This window comes from Mirounga angustirostris, unplaced genomic scaffold (assembly GCF_029215605.1).
Source record: "Mirounga angustirostris isolate CCGP_5_RB_7025 unplaced genomic scaffold, mMirAng1.0.hap1 SCAF_15, whole genome shotgun sequence".
Taxonomy (NCBI): domain Eukaryota; kingdom Metazoa; phylum Chordata; class Mammalia; order Carnivora; family Phocidae; genus Mirounga; species Mirounga angustirostris.
The window spans coordinates 65,308,007-65,330,645 of NW_026991723.1; positions in this window are offsets into that span (position 1 = coordinate 65,308,007).

A 22,639-nucleotide genomic window follows, 5' to 3' on the forward strand; every position below is an offset into this window, starting at 1 on the left:
AGATAAATTCTCAGATATGAAAACAGTTATAAACAGATTTCTGGCTTCATATACTTTCACACACATGTAGAAAAATATAGATCTACTGTAAACATCAACACTTGCGTACATAGTAAATATGAATCTTAGTCCTTCAAGAATTAAGGAACACTCAGAATAGCAGTTGTAGAAATCTATATCCATATGTACTCTACAAAAGCCTGCATTTAATTTAAAAATTTCTCTTTCTGTATTGTTGAAGTGTTACAAAAGGAGCACTTCCGTTTTGTAGGTAATTATGTGACAAATTAGTGATAGAGGCTTTATGACCATCCTCTTGGAAGAAATAAATAAATGCTACAAATAACTGCTCACATATATTTTTTGGAAATAAAACAGCTTATTTCTATCATTCAAAAATCTTTCAAGAAGGTGTGAATGGTTATTTGACATTGTTATGGGAATTATTAAGATATAATGATTTTTCATAGTCACTACAGAGTAAATCTATATCCAGGTACCTGTATTATAATAACCATTCTGTAGGGCTGCATATCATTCCCTTACAAAGAAATTTAAGATCAGTTTTAGCTAAGATTAGGAATTTTGAGCCATCATTATTAATTAATCTAATTCAATTGTCTGTCTTTCCTTATTTTTAAGATGAAGATGTTATAGTGGATCAGTGTTTTTAAGACAGCAATATATGACCTGCCTCTGGGCTACAGATTTTGTTTGATAATCTCTGACCAGTATTTTAATTTAAGTGATAAGCTAGAATGTATTGAAATTAGAATAGAATAGAATGAAAATTAAAGTATGGTTCATGTATAACAAGCATAATTTTTATAATAAACTTTTTTTCATATTCATATATTTATATGAGTATACTGGTCAAGACAAATAAAAAGTATATTGTTGTGGGTCATGATCAAAATTTTCCAAATCACTGGTTTTTGTGAAGAAATAGATTCTTTTGAGAATCAGATGAAATTTATGCATATACATTTCCATACCAATGAATTTTGATTTCCCAGAGGTCTTCCATGGATTAATCCCTTTTTGAACTGAGAAATGCAGGTCAAGTCACAATAGAGTATATGTGTCCTAATTGCTTTTCTAGCTTTAAATGTTCTAACAATGGTACTTTTGAAGTTATTAAATAGCCTAAGGAGGAGACAGGTGTCAGATAAAAACCATTCATTATAATGAAAATAAAGAAGGAAAAAAAACCCTGGAATTTTAGCTGAAATGGGCTTAGGTTGACTTAAGTTGGGAGGTGATGAAAATGTGGCTGAGCTGAAGAAGTAATATATCTAGGAGATGTGTAGTGAGGAGGGTATAAATGTGGGGCCAATGTAGGTTGGTAAGAAACTAGTGATCTTTATTCAATACCTATATATCAAGCTACACTATGCATTAATAACATAAGAACTAAAAACTACTGATATATCAACGAAAAAAAGAGATAAAAATTCCCCTTTGTGAGGGGCACCTGGGTGTCTCAGTTGGTTAAGTGTCTGACTTCTGCTCAGGCCCTGATCTTAGGGTCCTGGGATTGAGCCCTGTGCCAGGCTCCACGCTCAGCAGGGAGTCTGCCTGTCTCTCTGCCCCTCCCTACATTTGTACTTGCTTTCTCTCTCTCTCTCTCTCAAATGAATAAATAAAATCTTAAAAAAAAAAAATCCCCTTTGTGGAGCATGTGTTCTAGTAGGACCCGCAGAGAAAAGTTGTGTGTAAAAATGATTTTGTAGTTGAGTGCTGATAAGGCAGGCATACAGATTGTAGTAAAATAGATTTATGGAAACAGTACTATGAACCAGAGAAGTTTAAATTAATTTGGTAACTTTAACAAGAAATAAAGAAAAAGACAGAGTTTGTTTGCAAACACCTAACATAAAGGTAAGAAAACAATGAAAAAAAATTTAAAGATTTATTCATTTTTTTTAGGGAGAAAGAGAGAGAGAGAGCATGAGGAAGGGGGACAAAAGGAGAGGGAGAATTCTCAAGCAGACCCTGAGATCATGACCTGAAGCTAAATCAAGAGTCAGCTGCTCAACCAACTGAGCCACTCAAGCACCCTGAAAAATTTTTGATATAATCAAGCTATCATTTTAGTTTTACACATAACATTAAAATCTTCCCTCAGAGTGTAATTGCATTTTTATCCTACAACATTGAAAGTTAGGTGAAAAAAAAAGAGTCTTAGGGCAACCTAAATACTACTGTGGAGAAAAGACAATATAATTAATTATCTATCTGACAGAAAGACCAATAGCTATATATAAATCTACATAAACCAAAGGACAAGAAAGCTGGCTAAAATAACAATGAAAAACAAAATTTTCAAGGTGCATGTCCTCAAGACTGTGCTGTCAAGTATGTAATTTTCAAATAATAAATGGATTTATTGATTATTTTAACCCTCTATAAGACATCTCAAACATTCTGTTAATATACAGATATGCAGACAAAAAAATATTTCTTACAATTAGGATTAAGTTTTTCAATAATGCCAAAATGGTCTAGTCAGTAAGAAAAAAATTAAAAATTAGTTTTCAACTCCCAGAAAATGTTGTCATGCTATATAAATGTCATGTATATTCACATACTTTTTAAATATTTTATGTATAGAATGGAAAATCTAGTATTTTCAGCAAAAATGAAATCATTTTACAAATATAAACTAGAAAAAAACACAACTTTGGAACAATTAGACATCTGTTGTACTGTTTGTTTTCTCATTATATTCCTTTTTAAAAAGTTAACTGCAAAACTTTGCATATTTGATGTAACACAATTCATCAGATGTAATTATTTTAGCATTTTACTGACTTCTATTACAGTTTTAGATGCTAATATTTGCACTTGAGAACAATTTAAGTGAATCATTGATATTTTATAAAAATAAACAACTATCATTTACCTATATTCAATCTAATTTTTCATCTTTGCATAAAGATTTGCTAAACACATACCCATACCAATCCTTACATTCATATCAACCCTTCTCTGCTGTGCGATACCACTTCCTACACTTCAAATTAGAAATATATTTATATATTTATTTTCATGTATAGACTGTCACCTGCTAGATGGCAAAAAACATATCTTTTAAGTCATTTTTTATTGGTTTAACTTTTATTGTTGTTCTTTTAAAATTGCTGTAAATTTGTTGTGGCATCTTTGAAAAATGAGTAACATGTTTGAGAAAACCTCAGCTATCCTCCCTTGAATCCTGGGAAACAACTGTTAAAATTTAATTAACTCTTGAAAAATATAGTTTTCTTATTTCTACTATTCCATTCTGTAAAATGAGCATGTTTAACTTTTATAAGAACAATATCATTCATTTTTATTAAACTTTAATGTATTAATTTTAATATTAGATTATATTTTTATAGATAACTTTTCTAAGTGAGTACAGGAAAACTCCTATTCAGCATGAATGTATTATTATTTTTTTTGACCAGAATTCTATAGTCAACTCCTTACTCAAGGTTAATCCCCAAGAAGTTCTTAGTGCTTCTTGGATGGATAAGAAGATTTAGGAAGAGACTTCTGTTGTTTGTAAGGTAACATTATGCTAAAACTTATGCTCAAACTAATGGGCTTCTTTTACTTTTACTCAGCACTTAACCTCATGAAACTATTACTCCCCTATTATTGAGTCTTGGGCATTCTGAAGAACATTAGACAAGAAATGGGAACAGAAACTATTATCCTTACACACTATAATGCTGTCCTTTGTAGTATATGTCTTGCCCTACCTAATCTCAATTTAACCCATACCATAACCCCGTGAATCATGTTTCCAAATTATGAAAATATTAACTTTACAATGCCGAATATTAACTTAAAGAAGTCTAATTCTGAACCTAAATACATTCAGATGGGTAGAAAGATTTTAAATGGTCACTTCCTCTAATTCTCCTCATAAAATATCCTCAAGGCAGAGTAGTTGTGAAAGACCGACACTGGACTGTAGCACGAATGATCTTTTATAAGTCAAATGATCACACCTCTGCTTAAAATCCTCCTGTGACTCTCATTTAGCTATTGGAGGATTGCATAAGAAATCTCTCCTGCTATCTTTATGTTACATTGGTTTCCATAATTTGTTCATCACTTACAACATCAACTGAAGCAGAAAATATCATTTAAAGTCATTAATAATATTGATAAGAATACAAGGAACATAACCCATTTCTGCTAATCGTTATGGAGGTATGTATGTAAAACTTTAACATTCATTACCCAGGTTGCAATTAACAAAAATCTAAAGTGAAAATCACTTCCACCCATGATTTTTTGCCTCAATAAAAATGTTGATTTGGTAGAAGTGGGCCTGAAAGGAACATCGTTCATTAATTTTCTTTTACACATGGGAACACTGAAACCAAGATAAGAGTCTTGTCTATGTCTCATACAGGGTGACAGAGACACTATGTGGGAACCTATATATAACTCCTGAATCCCATCCCAACACACTATTCACACATGGCACTATTTTGTCGTGCTATACTTCTAAACTGTGCACTTGCCTCCTTCTCTACCATCACCTAAACTTTTCTTTGCATACAGACATTATCCCAAACTTACTCCTATCTCAATCCCAAACTCATCTTCCAATACCTTTTCCTTTCTTTCAGTTGTTCCACATCAAACTACTTTTTTCACTCCTTGATTGTTTATACTTCTATGGCTCTATAAATGTTCATATACTTCTCCTTTGGCAACCAGATTAAATATTAACTTTTTATAAAACATTACATTGTATTGTCTGGGCAGGGTTGGTTCTCTGTGATAACATAATCTCTCAGACTTGCTTCTGCAAATAGAAAAATTATGAGTTATATGTACAGTGGTTAAAAGAACTGATTCTGGAGCCAAATTACCTAAGTACAACTCTTCAGTCCGCAATTTAATCAAATGTTGCCCTTGGGAATCAGGATAATAATAGGAATGGCAATGGAAACTATTTAATTTAAATGAATTAATAAAAAAATGTAAAATAAATCTGATTTTTATTTTTATCATATTTCTCTTAAATTTGTGTATAATTACTTGCTTCCATGTTTCTCTATAATAATATATTCAAGGAAACTTATAATTCTCATGTTTGCATGTCAAATAATATAATTCCTGATGTGCAATAGAAATTTAATAAATATGTGTTGTATGAATGAATAACTGGGCATCTGTAATCCTATAACAAATGAGCTAGCCAAAAGTGGTTTCTCTAAAATCCCATATTCAGAAATAAAATATCTCTTTCTTCTCCCTGTATTAAAATGAGAATCTACACAGAAAAATATAGGAAAATCTACATTTAAAATTTATTCATCATTTTGGAATACTACATTTGAAATAAGGAGTAATCTAGGAAACTAAAAATTATTAGATAATAATTCTTAGTTCATCTTTAATACATTTTAAACATATTTCATGTTTCTGTTACAACCAAGAGAATGCAAATGCTATTGGATACAGTTTGTCATCAATGACTTTTATCCATGAATCATTTTTTGGCTTGGAAAATTATCAAAAGTGCATAGTTAGGAGATTGCTTTCCCTCCTTTGTGCTTAGCTGCAAATTTAATTATCTTCATATTTTCTTCCTGTTACAATTTTTTTTGGCTTACTTAAGTTACAGTAATTAAACTGAGTGAAAGGGACATTTAGAACATGCAAGATATAATATGTGCAAATTTTGTTTTTTCTGCTATGCCAAGTACAGAAAAACTGATATAAACGACAATGATAAAACAAAATACATTGCCCTGAAAAGAACTGATTTTAGCTATTGATTGCAGAATCTTCTTTTTCAAATACTCCATTCAACTCTGGTATTAAAACACATCTGTTTTATTTGTTTGGGGATTATTCTCTAAATGCAAATATCTGTCAAATCCAAGCATCTTTTGTACTGTGAATGTCAAAACATATATATGTACATGTAGCAATAATGACTCACTTTATGCCAACAATCTCCTATAACAAAATTAAATAGTCATTTACAAATTTATCAGGTCATAGCATAAAGAAAGAGTTTTCAGCATGGTCCCCTGACCAGGAAGAAGAATTATATCCACTGGGAACTTGTTAGAAATTCAAATTCCCAAGCCTACCAGAGAACCATTAAATCAGAAAATCTGGAGTTGGGTCCCAACAATCAGGATTTAACAGGTCCTTTAGATGATTCCAATATATGCTAAAGAAATATTCCCAAATTAAAAGATGCATATTGATGCTAGCATTAAATGGAGGAGAGTAGATGTATGTTAATTCTCCAGTTTAATGGAGCACACTAAATCACTGGTTTAGCCACGTAAAGTTCTTAAACATAGTATGAACTTGTTGAATTGCCATAAATCATTGTGTCAACTATACTTCAATTAAAGATAATCAATTATCATGTCTATATTTACAGGTAAAATTTTGAGAAGAATGGTTAGATCTTTTATATACTGATACAAGTTAATATTTTGGAATAAGCTTTTTCTATGGCAGTATCTTGATTTCTTCAATATGTCAAAATTCATCATACCTGGAAACAATCTAACTTTGTTATTAAACATCTGTTTTTTTTTTTAATTTTATTCTTATGTTAATCCCCATACATTACATCATTAGTTTTAGATGAAGTGTTCCATGATTCATTGTTTGTGCACAACACCCAGTGCTCCATGCAGAATGTGCCCTCCTCAATACCCACCACCAGGCTAACCCATCCTCCCACCCCTCTCCCCTCTAGAACCCTTAGTTTGTTTTTCAGAGTCTATCGTCTCTCATGGTTCGTCTACCCCTCCGATTTCCCCCGTTTCATTCTTCCCCTCCCGCTATCTTCTTCTTCTTCTTTTTTTCTTAACATATATTGCATTATTTGTTTCAGAGGTACAGATCTGAGATTCAACAGTCTTGCACAATTCACAGCGCTTACCAGAGCACACACCCTCCCCAGTGTCCATCACCCAGTCACCCCATCCCTCCCACCCCACCCCCCACTCCAACAACACTCAGTTTGTTTCCCGCGATTAAGAATTCCTCATATCAGTGAGATCATATGATACAAACTCAACACCCAAAGAACAAAGAATCCAATCAAGAAATGGGCAGAAGACATGAACAGACATTTTTCCAAAGAAGACATCCAAATGGCCAACAGACACATGAAGAAGTGCTCAATATCGCTCGGCATCAGGGAAATCCAAATCAAAACCTCAATGAGATACCACCTCACACCAGTCAGAATGGCTAAAATTAACAAGTCAGGAAATGACAGATGTTGGCGGGGATGCAGAGAAAGGGGAACCCTCCTACACTGTTGGTGGGAATGCAAGCTGGTGCAGCCACTCTGGAAAACTGTATGGAGGTTCCTCAAAAAGTTGAAAATAGAGCTACCAGATGATCCAGCAATTGCACTACTGGGTATTTACCCCAAAGATACAAAAGTAGGGATCCGAAGGGCTATGTGCACCCCGATGTTTATAGCAGCAATGTCCACAATAGCCAAACTGTGGAAAGAGCCAAGATGTGCATCGACAGATGAATGGATAAAGAAGAGGTGGTATATATATACAATGGAATATTATGCAGCCATCAAAAGGAATGAGATCTTGCCATTTGCAACGACGTGGATGGAACTGGAGGGTATCATGTTGAGTGAAATAAGTCAAACAGATAAAGACATGTATCATATAAACATCTGTTTAATGAGACTACTTTGACACTTAACTTTGCAGACATTTGATCAAGGGGATGTAAGCCCAAACTAACTGCCTCTTTCAAATTCTAAGTTGTGTTTCCAGGAAGACAGTGGTGAAGATGCCAGCACTTATGTACTTGACCTCTTATTCAATAGTTTATTTGGTTTCCTATTATTAATTTATTCAAGAAATGCTTTTTGAGCATTTGCTTTACTCTAGGCAGTAGGTAAGAGGCAGACCTCTCCTGATGCTTCCTAAACAGGTGACATCAGCTTAAAGAAAGGAGATTCTTGAGGGCCACAGAGAAGTCATCTGTTAAATTTCTTTAATCCCTGTGGATTATGATGAGGTAGTTTCTAAATGGATATTAGTTATCTTCAGGTTTTAAATATAGACCATCAATATATATTGATAATTCACAAATACATAAAAAGCTATGAAGTTTGCTTTTGGCATCAGTCATTATATGAAGCAGGATAATACTTCATTTGCTTCTCACTGATAATCCCTCCTTATTTATTTATTTATTTATTTATTTATTTATTTATTTATTTATTTATTTATTTATTTATTTATAAGATTTTCTTTATTTATTTGACAAAGAGAGAGAGAGGGAGAGCACAAGAAGGCAGAGAGGCAAGCAGAGGGTGAGGGAGAAGCAGGCTCCCCATAGAGCAGGGAGCCTGATGTGGGGCTCGATCCCAGGACTCTGGGATCATGACCTGAGCTGAAGGCAGATGCTTAATGACTGAGCCACCCAGGCACCCCTCCCTCCATATTTATATGTTCATATTTGATGTGGAAGTTCAGAGGTTACTTCAATAGTAATAGTTCAATAGTTCTACCTTCAAATCTCCAGATACCTCCTGAAATCCACAAACTGTGTGTGATAGGCAGTGAACTGAGCACATGACAAAAATCTCTAATAACTTCTCGACACATAGAAATATTAGACAAATATATTTAAATGAATACAGTCATGCTTGACACCAGAAATAGAGATTTTACCAAAAGAAAGCTACAAATAGAATTATATAGATTTCCTATAGAAGCCTGGATAGTTACATAAGAAATGAATGGGAGTTCTGTCCCTAGACAGATGTGTATCAGGATTCTGGTAATTTGGAAAAAAAAACAAAAACAAACAAACAAACAAAACCCTAACTAAACTAAAGGAAAAAAAATAAGGACAAATAACCACAAGTGTATAGATCTGTTTGAACAAGATATTTTATTTTGTAAAAAATAATTATGGTACTAGAAAGATCTAATTTTTTATACTCAAAACTTTGGTTTATGGATTTTTTTTAAAGATTTTATTTATTTATTTGCAAGAGCATGCACATGAAAGAGAGAGAGAGAGAGAGAACTCGCACAAGGCAAGGGTAGGGGCAGTGGGAGAGAGAGAAGCCGACTCCCCGCTGAGCAGAAAGCCCAACTTGGGGCTTTAACCCAGAACCCTGGGATCATGACCTGAGCCGAAGGCAGATGCTTAACTGAGCCAGCAGGTGCCCCAAAACTTCAGTTTATGTTAAGAGACATCACTCATCAGTAAATATGAGTATCTTGATTTCTTCAATATGTCAAAATTTTGACTTTATTTTTTTTTTACTTTACTTTTATCTATAGTTTTTACTTTAATCTATAATGCCTCTTCAGTTTGCTTTTCTGGGGAGTAACTTTATCCCTAGCTAAATTATGCATTTTTTTCTAGTATTCTCATTACATTTATCTTTTGCAGTTTTTACAAAATTTTTTTATTCAAATTCTAGTTAACATACAGTGTAATATTAGTTTCAGGTGTACAACACAGTGATTCAACACTGCAAACAATACCCTGTGCTCATTACAAGGGCACTCTTTAATCCCTATCACTTATTTTACCCATTCCCCCAAACACCTCCTCAGGTAACCATCAGATTATTTTCTACAGTTAAGAGTCTGTTTCTTGGTTTGCCTTTCCTCTCTCTCTCTTTTTTTTTCTTTTTCCTGGTTTGTTTCTTAAATTCCACATATGAATGAAATCATATGGTATTTGTCTTTCTCTAACTGGTATGTTTCACTTAACATAATACTCACTAGGCTCCATTCATGTTGTTGCAAATGGCAAGATTTCATTCTTTTCATGGCTGAGTAATATTCCATTGTGTATATATACCACTTCTTCTTTATCCAGTCATCATTGGTTGGACACTTGGGCTGTTTCCATATTTGGCTATTGTAGGTAGTACTGCTATAAACATCAGGGTGCACATATCCCTTTGAATTAGTATCTCTGTATTCATGGGGTTAAATACCTAGTAGTGCAATTGCTAAATCATAGGATTGTTCTATTTTTAATTTTTTGAGAACTTCCATACTCTTTTCGAGTGGCTGCAGCAGTTCACATTCCCACTAACAGTGCTAGATGGTTCCCCTTTCTCCACATCCTTGCCAACATCTGTTTCTAGTGTTGTTGATTTTAGCCATTCTGACAGGTATGAGGAGGTATCTCATTGTAGTTCTGATTTGTATTTCCCTGGTGATGAGTGATCTGAGCATCTTTTTATGTGTCGGTTGGCCATCTGTACGTCTTCTTTGGAAAAATGTCTAATGTCTTCTTCCCATTTTTTAATTGGATTATTCATTTTTGGTGTTGAGTTTTATAAATTCTTTATATATTTTGGATACTAACCCTTTAGCAGATATGTCATTTGCAAATATCCCCTCCCATTCTGCAGGTTGCCTTTTATATCTTTTGCAGTTTTATAATCACCTTTGTTTATCAGATTATATCTATGTATATATTGCTAGAATCTATATTGAATATTTGAGTTTATCTATGAGAGTTTGGTGTTTAAGAGGAAAATTGAGATACTGGGCATTATTTCTGGTACCAAGAGACCATTTTTATCTTAAAGAAGCTTTCTAGTGTTGATTAGCTGATATATATGAAGGAAGCATAAGATCCCAGTATATGATACCAGTGAGCATACTTCTGAAAAAGTAGGTTTAGATAGCATTTGTAAAATCATCTCTTTTACTCTTTTTATAATGCTCTCCCCATAAACTGTAGAATGTGGGTTGTTATAAATTTATAGAGCATAATTAAATAAGAGAAACTGTTTATCTGATTTGTCTACAATGGGCAGGAGAAAAATAACTGCAAATGACTTATGACTAAAGAGATATGAATAGGTGCTAATGAATCACACATAGGAATATGTGATGGATATTTTCTGATAACACCTTTGCACAACAGTATCAATACATAGAATTGTTTATGTCTAATCCTTCCACATTAAATGTTAAAATCCTCTACATATATGTATAATGCAAACATAATTTTCATGTGTCTTTCTAGATGTTCTCTATTTACTTTCTTAGTTCATTAATTTTTTTTAACTCTCTTCTGTGAGCTTTGGTGATTTATGCCAAGGTGGTACCTTTGTCTGCACTGATATGATTACTGTTGAACATTCTTATTCTCTTACTCTGCTACTACACATAGTTTATAGGTTCATAAATCAAGGCATGACATAACATGATTGACAAAAAAAGAAGACTACATAATAAAACAACTTAGTGTGAAAAAAGAGCTAACTAAAATTACAAAAATTGTGATTTAGAGTGTACTCTCCTCTAATATCTCCAGGTGCTGGGGCAAGAATACTGATGTACGCCCACAGGCCATATGACTAATTCTATTACTTGTAAATCAAGTTAAGACCATGGCCCACCCAGCATTCCTACTCAGGGCCAAGTTGCTCTACATTTTTGCTGATCCAAGAGCTGACTCTGATTTTTCTCATCCTTACCCCTCTCAACCTATTCCTACAAGCTCTTTGGAGAACTATGTATGTACAAGTATACACACACATACACCCACATACACAACACACACACCCCCACACACAAACATACACACACTAGAGAGCTCAATCAGCCCTGATCCTCTGACCTAAGGGCAAATTTGGTTTAAGATTTCTCTCCCATGAGTTTTGTTTGATCGAACTGTCACTGAACTTTCAAAACATTCTTACAAGACCAAATTGAAAAAATATATATATATATAGAAGTTTTTGTATTTCTGCTTGTGATCCAGAGAATCCTCTAAATTCAATGATTTATTTTGAGAAGCAAAAACAAAAATATGACCAGTTTTGTAACAAAATATTAAATATGCATATACAGAGTTTAAGATGATTCCACAAATGTAGACAAGAATATAGAGGTATAAAATATTTTATAGGCAGAGAAATTATTAAAGCATCACATTTGAAAAGTTGTTATATCAAAATGGTTTAAACATCTGCCATTTTAATTTGCAATGTGATTGATTTACTTATTTTTATGCAATATGACTATCTTTCTGTAGTAGTGATTTTTCTATTCAGTGTTTTAAATTCAGACTTAATTACTCATGTCATATTCTAATGACATATTCTAGGTCCCTCAATCCTCCTGCATTTATTACTTGGAATTCTTCTCTGAGGAAGTTGTCTCTTCTCTCTTCCTTAATTTATTTATCCAACTATTTATGAACTCACAGATATTTATATTATTTCATGAATTGTAGTCCAATACACATGTTATTTTGTTGTTCAAATTGTTCCAGATTTTGCTCTTGGAAGCTCTTTCAACTTAGCTTCTATGTGCTTTCAACCTATCCCAATCCTTTTCACTGAGCAATTCAGTTTTCATTTTATTTTAATCATGCAGGGGTTTCAAGTTAATGATAAGTCCAGCAAATATGTAAAACCATATTTATAAAATCATCTCAATTTAATAAGTATTTGTGTGGAATAAATTATATTCCATGATTTAAAAATCTATCAATTATAATTTAACACATATTTTTGTGATATAAACTATATATTGTGTTGTTTCTGTGAAGTGGGGAAGAAGAACAAATTCTAATGTATATGTTTGTATTTTTAAATTGCTTTCTAGCATGAGTACGTTTTAATTTGATACTGAGAAAGAATATTTTAAATTGAAAAGAAGTAATAACATTCTGGATAAGTGGCAGACTTTTTCTTCAGTTTTAACTTCTTGAATTTGACATATCTATGAAACATTTTCAAAAATAAATAAATAGATATGTGAAACCAACAGCTGGCAGTGAGTTGCTATTAATATCTTGGTTTCTAAATAAAGAACCAGGGCTCCTCAGAGAAAGTGTTTGATTTTAGAGCCAGAGAAAGAAAAAATACAGATGAGCCTAGAGCAACCTGTGGAAGTAAAAAGTAAGGACATACTCAAGCAAAAGTATGGGGCATGTTGAAAGCACACATTGTGGAGAATTTTACAAAACAATAATGCAGCATGCCTCAGAAGTGCCAAAGTCATGAAAGTCAAGAAATGGTAGAGGAACTCCACAGATTTGGAGAAGGTGCCATGATAACTAAATGCAATGTAAGTTCCCGGGCCAGTCCTTGAACAGAAAAACAACATTTGTGAAGAGTGGTAAATCTAAATAAAATTGATAGTTAATTTAATAATATTGTACCAATATTAATTTCAGTTTTGCTGTTTGTGCATGATATTAACAAGTTTTGGTTATGATGTAAGACGTTAACATTAGGGGAATTTGGATGAATGTGACAGGGGAATCTGTATCATTTTATAATTTATTGGCAATTCCAAAATTAGTTAAAATAAAAAGTTAAGCAAACTTATAAATTCACTTCTAACTTCCTCTTGATCCCTGCACTATTAGAAGAATTTTGTTTAATTTCCAAATAGCTGGTGACTTTCCAGATATCTTCTTCTTATTTTCTAGTTTAATTCCATTATGGTCCATGAACATACTTTGTAAGATGTAAATTTTCAAGATTTCTTTTTATGGTTCATAATATGCTCTATATTGGAGAAAGCTGTATATATTTACCTAAAAACTTGAAAAGAATAAATACTCTGCTATTGTTGAACTATTTTAAATGTAAACAAGTACATGTTGGTTGATAGTTCTTTGGGTCTTTTATATTCTTGGTGTTTTTTGTCTACTTTTTTTATTGATTATGAAAAGGAGTAAAGTGTGATAGTAGAGAAGATAGCAGAATAGGAGGATCCTAGGTTCAACTTGTCCCTTGGATACACCTAGATAACATCCACATCAGTGTAAATAATCCAGAAAATGACCTGACAACTGGCAGAACAGACTTTCCACAGCTAAATGTAGAGAAAAGTCCACATCAAAGATGGTAGAAAGGGCAGAAACACAGGCAAGAGTCAAACTGACGCACAGGACTATTTGAGGGAGAAAGATACGCCAAAGGCACAGAGAAGAGAGAGGATCAGACCCCACACAAAGTGCACCAGATACAGGGGGCTCATACTGGAAAGATGAATCCCCATAACATTTGGCTTTGAAAACCAGAGAGGCTTAACTTCTTGAGTTCTTATAATCACTGGGGCTTACCACAAGGAATTTTAAAATTCAGTGGGCTGATTTCTGGGAGAGTCTGAGGACCAAGGGAAGCTGAGAACCTGAACTTAAAGAGATAGCACAATAAATAGCCCTGCTGAGATATAGCACAGAAGCAGCAGTTTGAAAAAATGCCTCGGGTATAAGGAGGGAGATTTATTTATTAATCTTAGAGCATGTGCTGGAGGGGCAGGGATCTTAGGGAGACTTCTAAAAAAAAAAAAAAAAAAAAAAAAGGAGCTGGCAGGCGTCATTTCCTTCCCCTGCCCCCCAGCCTAAATACACAGATGCGAATGGGAACCTGCACACTGTGAACATTCTCTGCCTAGCTTGCTAACAGCACACCCTGCCTCACACACTTCTGCAGATCTGCTCACTCCAACCAGGCCTCCTCACACAGCAAGCCAGTGCAAACCTTGCTAATACCAAGTGTCCCACCCCTGCACTCTTCGGCAGACAGAGCCCCTCAAACACACCTTCAGTAAAAGTTTATCCTAAGTGGCACCACAAGTGTGGTATATATGCAAGCAGCACAGACAGAAGTCAGCACCACCTCAAATTGACTCCTACCCCAAGGAGAGAAGAAGATAACCACACACACCAGTTCCACTAGAGCCCAGAAATGGTCTGGTCTGACTGCAGGATTTGCCCACCAACCAAAGTTTCTACAGGCAATACAGGGAGAGTGTCCTGAAGTTCAGCACTACTGCAGCTTTGGCAAATACCTGGTCTGATTCAACACAAGCCCAAGGCAGCCCCAGACTTGCCCAATAACAACACAGTGCCCAAACACTGCCCACAACAGGCAAAGAGAGCCACTGCAGAAAACTGGTCTGAAGGCAAATGCAGCTCAACCAAAACAGTAGGGTTCATGCAACACACATAGGAGACACCCCTGAAGCACCAGGTTCTGGTGAACAGGGGACATTGCATTGCAAGGCACTACAGGAGCTCTTCTTCATAACACCACTGCTTTCAAAAGCAGGCAATGTGGCTGATATTCCTAACACATAGAAAAAGACACAGAGGACTAGACAAAATGAGGAGACAGAGGAATATGTCTCAAATGAAAGAGAAGGAAAAAATTACAGCAAAGTAAAACAAAATGAAGATAAGTAATATGCCTAATAAAAAATTTAAAATAATAGTCATAAAGATACTCACTGGACTTGAGAAAAGAGTAGAGGACCTCAGTGAGACCCTCAACATAGAGTCAGAAAACAAAAAAGAACCAATCAGAGGTGAAGAACTCAGTTAACAAATTAAAAATACTCTAGAGGGAATAAATAATAGAGGAAGCAGAAGAATAGATCAGCAACCTGGAGCACAGAGTAATGGAAAGCAATCAAGCTGAACAGGAGACAGAACAAAGAATAATAAAAAAAAGAAAATAGATCAAGGGAACTCAGAAACACCATCAAGCATGATAACATTCACATTATGGGGATCCCAGAAGGAGAAGAGAAAAGGGGGCAGAAAATTTATTTGAAGAAATAATAGCTGAAGGGGCGCCTGGGTGGCTCAGTGGGTTAGTGTTTGCCTTTGGCTCAGGTCATGATCTTAGGGTCCTGGGATCAAGCCCCACATCAGGCTCCCTGCCAGTGGGGAGTCTGCTTCTCCCTCTCCCTCTGCCTGCTGCTTCCCCTACTTGTGCTCTCTCTCTCTCAAATAAATAAATAAAATCTTTAAAGAAGAAAGAGAGAGAGAGGAAGAGAAAGAAAGAAAAAGAAAGAAAGAAAGAAAGAAAGAAAGAAAGAAAGAAAGAAAGAAAGAAAGAAAGAAAGAAAGAGTAGTTGAAAACTTCCTGAATCTGGGAAGGAACCAGAAATCTAGTAGGCATAGAGAACCTTCAAGAAAATCAACCCAAGGAGGTCTACACCAGGATACATAGTAATTAAAATGGCAAAAAGTAGTGATAAAGACAGAATTTTAAAAGCAAGAGAAAAGAAAAGTGTTATATACAAGGGAAACCCCATAAGGCTATCAGAGGATTTCTCAGCAGAAACTTTGCAGGCCAGAAGAAAGTGGCATGATATATTCAAGTGCTGAAAGAAAAATACCTACAACTAAGAATAGTTTATCCAGCAAGGCTATCATTCAGAATAGGAGAGATAAAGAGTTTCCCAGACAAAAGCTAAAGGAATTCATCACCACTAAATCAGCCTTATGATAAATGTTAAAGGGGACTCTGAATACAAAGAAAAGATTTTAAGTAGGAGTGAGAAAAGTAGGAAGCATAAAAGCAGTAAAATTAAATATGGCTATAAAAATATGTCAAGGGATTCACAAAATAAAAGGAAGTAAAATATGATACTGTATACCTAAAATGTGGCAGGGAGAGGAGAAAAAATTTAGTACTTTTAGAATGGGTTCAAACTTAAGCAACTATCAACTTAATATACAATGCTAAATGCAAAAGATATATATAACTACAAATCAAAAACAAGTAAGGAATAGGCAAAAAGTAAAGAGAAAGGAACCCAAGCATATTACAAAGGAAGCCAGTAACTTTAAGATAAAAGAGCAAGAGAAGAATGGAACAGAGGACTACAAAAACAACCATAAAACAAGTAACAAAATAGTAGTAAGTACATTCCTACCAGTAATTACTTTGAATGTAAATGGACTAAACTCTCCAATCAAAAGACATAGGGTAAGTATCTGACTTTGGCTCAGGTCATGATCTCAGGGTCCTAGGATAGAGTCCCCTGCATCAGGCTCTGGGCTCACTGGGGAGTCTGCTTGTACCTCTGCCCCTCCCCCCTGCTCATGTTCTCTCTCTTTCTCTCTCAAATAAATAAAATCTTTAAAACAAAAAAAAAAGTATGCCTATCAGGAGCACTGAGTAATGTATAGAATTATTGAATCACCACATTGTACACTTGAAACTAATGTATTACTCCATGTTAATTATACTGGATATTTTTTTAAAAAGGAAAAGAGTGTCCAACTATAATTCTAGATCAATTTCTCCTCCCAATTGCTTTGCTTCATGTACTGTAAACTCTGGTTTTAAGTAGAAACTATTTAGAAATATTATGTCTCCTGATGAATTAACTCATAATTTTATCTTTATGTAATGTTCTTGGTTATATTCCTTAGTTGGTTATATTTCTTAGTTTGGTTATCCTTGGTTATATGGGTTATATTAATCCTTGGTTATATTTCTTAGTTTGATACTTACTTTGTACAATGTTAATATAGTCATTCCAGTTTCTAATTAGTATTTCCATTTGTTACACATTTTCTCTTCCTTTGCTTTTAATATATCTATGGCTTATGTAATTTTTTAATGAAAATTTTGTTACAATTCTTATTTTTCTTCTTTGGTATGTTACATGTTGTTGTTTTCCCTAGATCTGCCCTTTCAACAGTGTTCCTAATCATTAATAATCAGGAAAATGCACTTTAAAGCAACAGTGATATACCATCACATACCTTCAAACTAACTAACATTAAAATAATTCATAAAAACCACTGTAGTGAGGATGTGGATGAATAGGAGCTCTCATACACTGCCAGTGATACAAGCACTTTGGAAAATTGTTTGGCATTATCTAAAATTGAGTATCACTATAACCTATCACAAAATACTTTCATAAATTTTATACACCAACATAAATATATGATCATGTCTGCCATTGTTCATAACAAAATAATTAAAAATAGTTTAAAAATTAGAGGTAAAATAAATGTTCATCAATTTTAGTATATATAAACAATGTTTTATATATATATATACATAAATATGTGAATCTTTAAACCATCATAAGCTTGAAAAATCTATTTTAGTTATATAAATATATTAATTTTATGGGGAAAATTATATGCCATACTTTTAAATTGGTAATATATTATAAAATTTTAGGAAATAGCTATGAATATCAAGGGCCAATTCCTATTTTATACTGTGTTATTTTAAGAAATAAATGAGTTAATATACACAAATTATTTCATGACCTGTAAACCATTTAAAATATATATATTTATACTTTCATATTTTTATTTCACATATATATAGTTTCTAAGTATAATATTATTTGAGGACATGCTTACTAAGCTGAATGGCCTTTTAAAAAACAACAAAATGCTTGTATGTAATCACAGGGCTGCTGAATAGACACTGACAAAATCTTAGGACACAGAAATAATACATATGAGGCCAATATATTTCTCATAAACCTCAAATAAAGTAAGGCTTTCATATAATTTTGGCTTTATGGTAGGCAAAATTTGAAGAATGACCCCCAATAGCCTTTCCTTTTGAGCATAGGTGGGACTCATGAATATGAAGAAATATCATTCCCATGGTTATGCTATGTTAGGAGGTACAGGTAACCTTCAAAAGGAGAATATCTACATACGCCTAATCTATCCACTTGAGGTTTTTAGAAGACAAAATTTTCCTTACCTGGTCGTAGTGGAGGAAAAGAAAAAGAATACAGATGTGAACTATAAGAAGGACTTGAAACATTGCTGGTTTGAAGATGGAGGGTATCATGTGAGAAGGAATGTGGGCAGCTTCTAGAAGAAAAAGGCAACCTATAGCTGACAGTGACAACACACATCAGAACTGCAGCCACAAGGAACTGAATTCTGCCAACTGGAATGTTGCTTGGAAATAGATTTTTTTCTCAGAGCCTCCAGATAAAAAACAGTCAACAAATTGATTTCAGCTTGTGAGGCACTGAGCAAAGGAACCAAATGAACTTGCCTGAGATTTCTGAACTACAAAATTATGATATTATAAATGTGTTTTTTTATAACACTAAGTTTGTGGTAATTTGTTATTAGCAATAGAAAACTAATGCAAGTTTATTATAAAAAGATCATTAGCTCTCTGAGATCTTAATAGATCACACACACTTAAGATGACAATGAGAGCAAGAGGTCATGGTGCAGAAGGCAAGCATTGCCAGCTGCCCAGTCATGATTTGGATCTTACTACATGCTGACAGAAGAAAGGCTTTGGGTACATATACTTTCATAAATGAGGTATATATTATAAAATATTAAACAAAATATTATAGATTTAGAAATCATATGTTGTTTGCTAAGACATCACTTTGCAGGAAAACGTCAACATTAATAGTGCTAAGTCAGTGGATAATGAAGCAATTAAATCAGAGAAACCTGAATTACTAAATCACCTTAAGGAAACCTCCTACCCAACCGCTCTACAACTTACTATGGTCTGAGACCTGAGATAAAAACCTTCACTGAGTTAAAACCGCTGAGATTTTTGTAGTTGATCTCCTACAGGAGCTAAAGTTTAATTAAACTATTCCTTAAGGGAAAAAAGAAAACCAGCTAAAATTCCCAAAAGGAGCAAAATAATGGCAATATGTTCAAATATTACTCTGTATAGTATTTACATTCATCTGTTAGTGGGTTGGAGTGGTGGGTGTAGTAAAAATTATCTAACTCAGATCCATCAGTAAATTGATAATTTTAATAAGCACCTAGCCTTCTTTAAAATTTTATTATCTGTGAGCAACACATGTGCATAAGATGGGAAAAGGTAAAAGGCATAAAGTTATGAAAAGGATTAACAGACACATGAATATCAGATTACAATTGATTTTAATAGATGCTTAGATTCATCTTTTTGTTATATCAGTCAATAAGTTGTAAATACATGAAAAAATCAAACAAGTTTTTTAGTAATATGTAAAGCCAACTGTTATTTTTAAGCCACCAGTTGTATTTTGTCAATAATAATGAATGAAAGAAAACACAAGTTTTAGACTAAATATCAGAGAACATTAAATACAAATAAAAGTGATTCCTCTTGTCTTCCCCTTTAACTCCCAGTGCTCTTGGCTTCTTTATGATGTCACCTCTCAACATCATTAATTTGAACTTACAGTGCTTAAGTCCTGGCAAATCATAGGTGGGGGAAATGTCTGTACCAAGATTGTAAGTCCTCTTGTCAAATTTTATGTTTTAAAATAACTGAAATGCTATAGCTAGCTTTATATTTACCCTCTTTAGTGTAAAGAGATGTTTGTTATATTATTATTATTCGTTATAAACAAGAGAATATGTGTTTAGCAGACGTACATTCTCAAGCAACATCAGAGGTTGTTTTGATATAAAAATTAACTAGTTTATTCACTTCAGTAAAATATAAAACATAGCTTTGGATAAGGCTTTTTCAATGTGATCCTTACTTCATTTATTTTTATCATATGGTATTTTTTTTTTACTTTTTAAAAAATTTTATTATGTTATGTTAATCACCATACATTACATCATTAGTTTTTGATGTAGTGTTCCATGATTCATTGTTTGCATATAACACCCAGTGCTCTATTCAGTACGTGCCATCTTTAATACCCATCACCAGGATAACCCATCTCCCTCCCCCCTCCCCTCTAGAACTCTCATACTCTATTCTCTAATATACAGAAGAAAATAATTCATGGTTCTCATTCACGGGAACTACCACTTCCTTAGAGATCATTTGGAAATTTATGAGAATTTTTTCTTTTAAATGTCACAGTGACTGAGAAGTCTACTGACCTTTAGAGGGCATGGGTCATGGGTGCTAAACCTTCGGTAATAATTTCTTCTTCAGAAATACTGAGTAAGCAAAATTACTTTGCAATGAAAAGCAGATTATCCAGACAAGGGAAGTTTGATGATAGTAGTTTCCTAATGCTTAATTTATGTTGTGTTGAAATGAGGAAGGGAAAGAAGACCTTCAATTATGTAAGGTTTTTTACCATGTAGGCTTAGAACAAAGGTGAAGGCATAGAACTGTGAAATAGAAAGGAAAGTGCCACTGGTTTTTCTTTGGACAGTACTTTTAAAGGAAAGATAAAGCACAAATCTTGAAAATAAACAAAATGGCCTTTTATAGGCACTGGTGCCTACTTCATTATAATGCAATCAGTACTTTAAAGGACAATCATCAGTAAAAGGATTCAATGCATTTGTAATGATTAAAGGCTGAAGGACTTGCTGATAATTACAAAACAATCTGTACTCTGGCATACAGCATGACAGAATTACACTGTATACTAATTACTTTAAAATGTTTAAGCACAATAAAATATTGATGGCATTACTATTATCATGAGCACTGCACGGCTTTCAGAGAAATTCACCAAGAGTTAAAAACTTATTTTTGGTTTTATGACTATTTCTTTATGTTGTTTTCTGGTATAATTCTAAAACTCTCATTTTATCATAGAAGGAAACTGGGTTAAATTCATAATCAAATAGCCTCAAGCATACACAAGAAAATTCTAATAACAAATTCTCATATTTATTTGGATTCAAGTGGCAACTTCAGTTCACTTAACAGAGAACCTGAGATGAATAATTTCCTACTTTGTTTTTCCTCTGAATTCTATGACAGAACTTTAATTTTAGACTTAAATTTCTATGTCATGGCTATAAAGAAAATTTCCCTCTTTGGGTTCAGTTTTCCCCCTCCCCACTTATTCCTCTTTAATACCCTTGTTCATCCAGATCTCAACAACTCCATTCAAGTGTTTGACCTCTTGCCTTTTCCTCCAACTCAGGTCGTGTTAGTCAACTCAATCCTTCTTTTTCTAATAGTGAATAGATCTAAGGTTTCTGAGGAAGTGGGAGAGGTTTTCACAAAGACTGGGTTATCTAAAAATCTGAACTTTTTAAACTTCCAGTGTTAGCTTCTGGATCTCATATCCACTGTACAATTTTTTTTTTTTTTGTCCTTTGAGTTCATAAAGTCCTCTCTTACTATCTTGCCTAGGAATTCACCTTGATATAGAATAAGGTTTATGAACCTTAGCACTACTGACTTTTTAGAAAGAGTAACTCCTTACTGGAGTTGAGGACTGGGGAGGGGTCAGGGAAGTCCTCTGCCTTGTAAGTAGTTAGCAGCATCCCTGGTCTCTACCCACTAGATGCCACTATCAGCACTTGCATGTGTGTACACCATCCCCTCCACACACACAAACACCCCAAAACATACACACAATTGTGATAAAATATCTCAGGCATTGCAAATGTCTACTGGGGTAAAGGATTCATAATAAACCCAGGTTGAGAAACACTGCTCTAGAAAATGTTAGAAAAAGACAGGAAATCTCACCATACTACACATAAAGCCATCCCTCACCAAGACAATAACCATATGGCAGTTGACCTTTGCCTTAAAAAAGAGACCTCTACAGCAAATATGAATGACTCAGGCCCCAGTCAGCCCCTGGAAAATTTTCTGCCAAGTACTTTATGGCCTTATTTGCCATATATCTGATGCAGAATCCAAAAATCCAAAATCAGCTGGCAGGATACCTTGTGACACTCACATATAATGATTGTCTGTAGACATTTTAATATTAAAATTAAACTTAATTGTGGAATGTTGGCTATCTTTCCTCTATAAACCAGAAACAAGGCAAAAATGTTCATTATTTCTATTCAGCCTTGTACTCCAGACCCTATTTTGTTCCATAAGGCAATAAAACGTTAAGATTGGAAAGGAAGAAGTAAAATTACCTTTATTCACAGAGGATATGATTGAGTGGATTATCCAGTGACATCTACA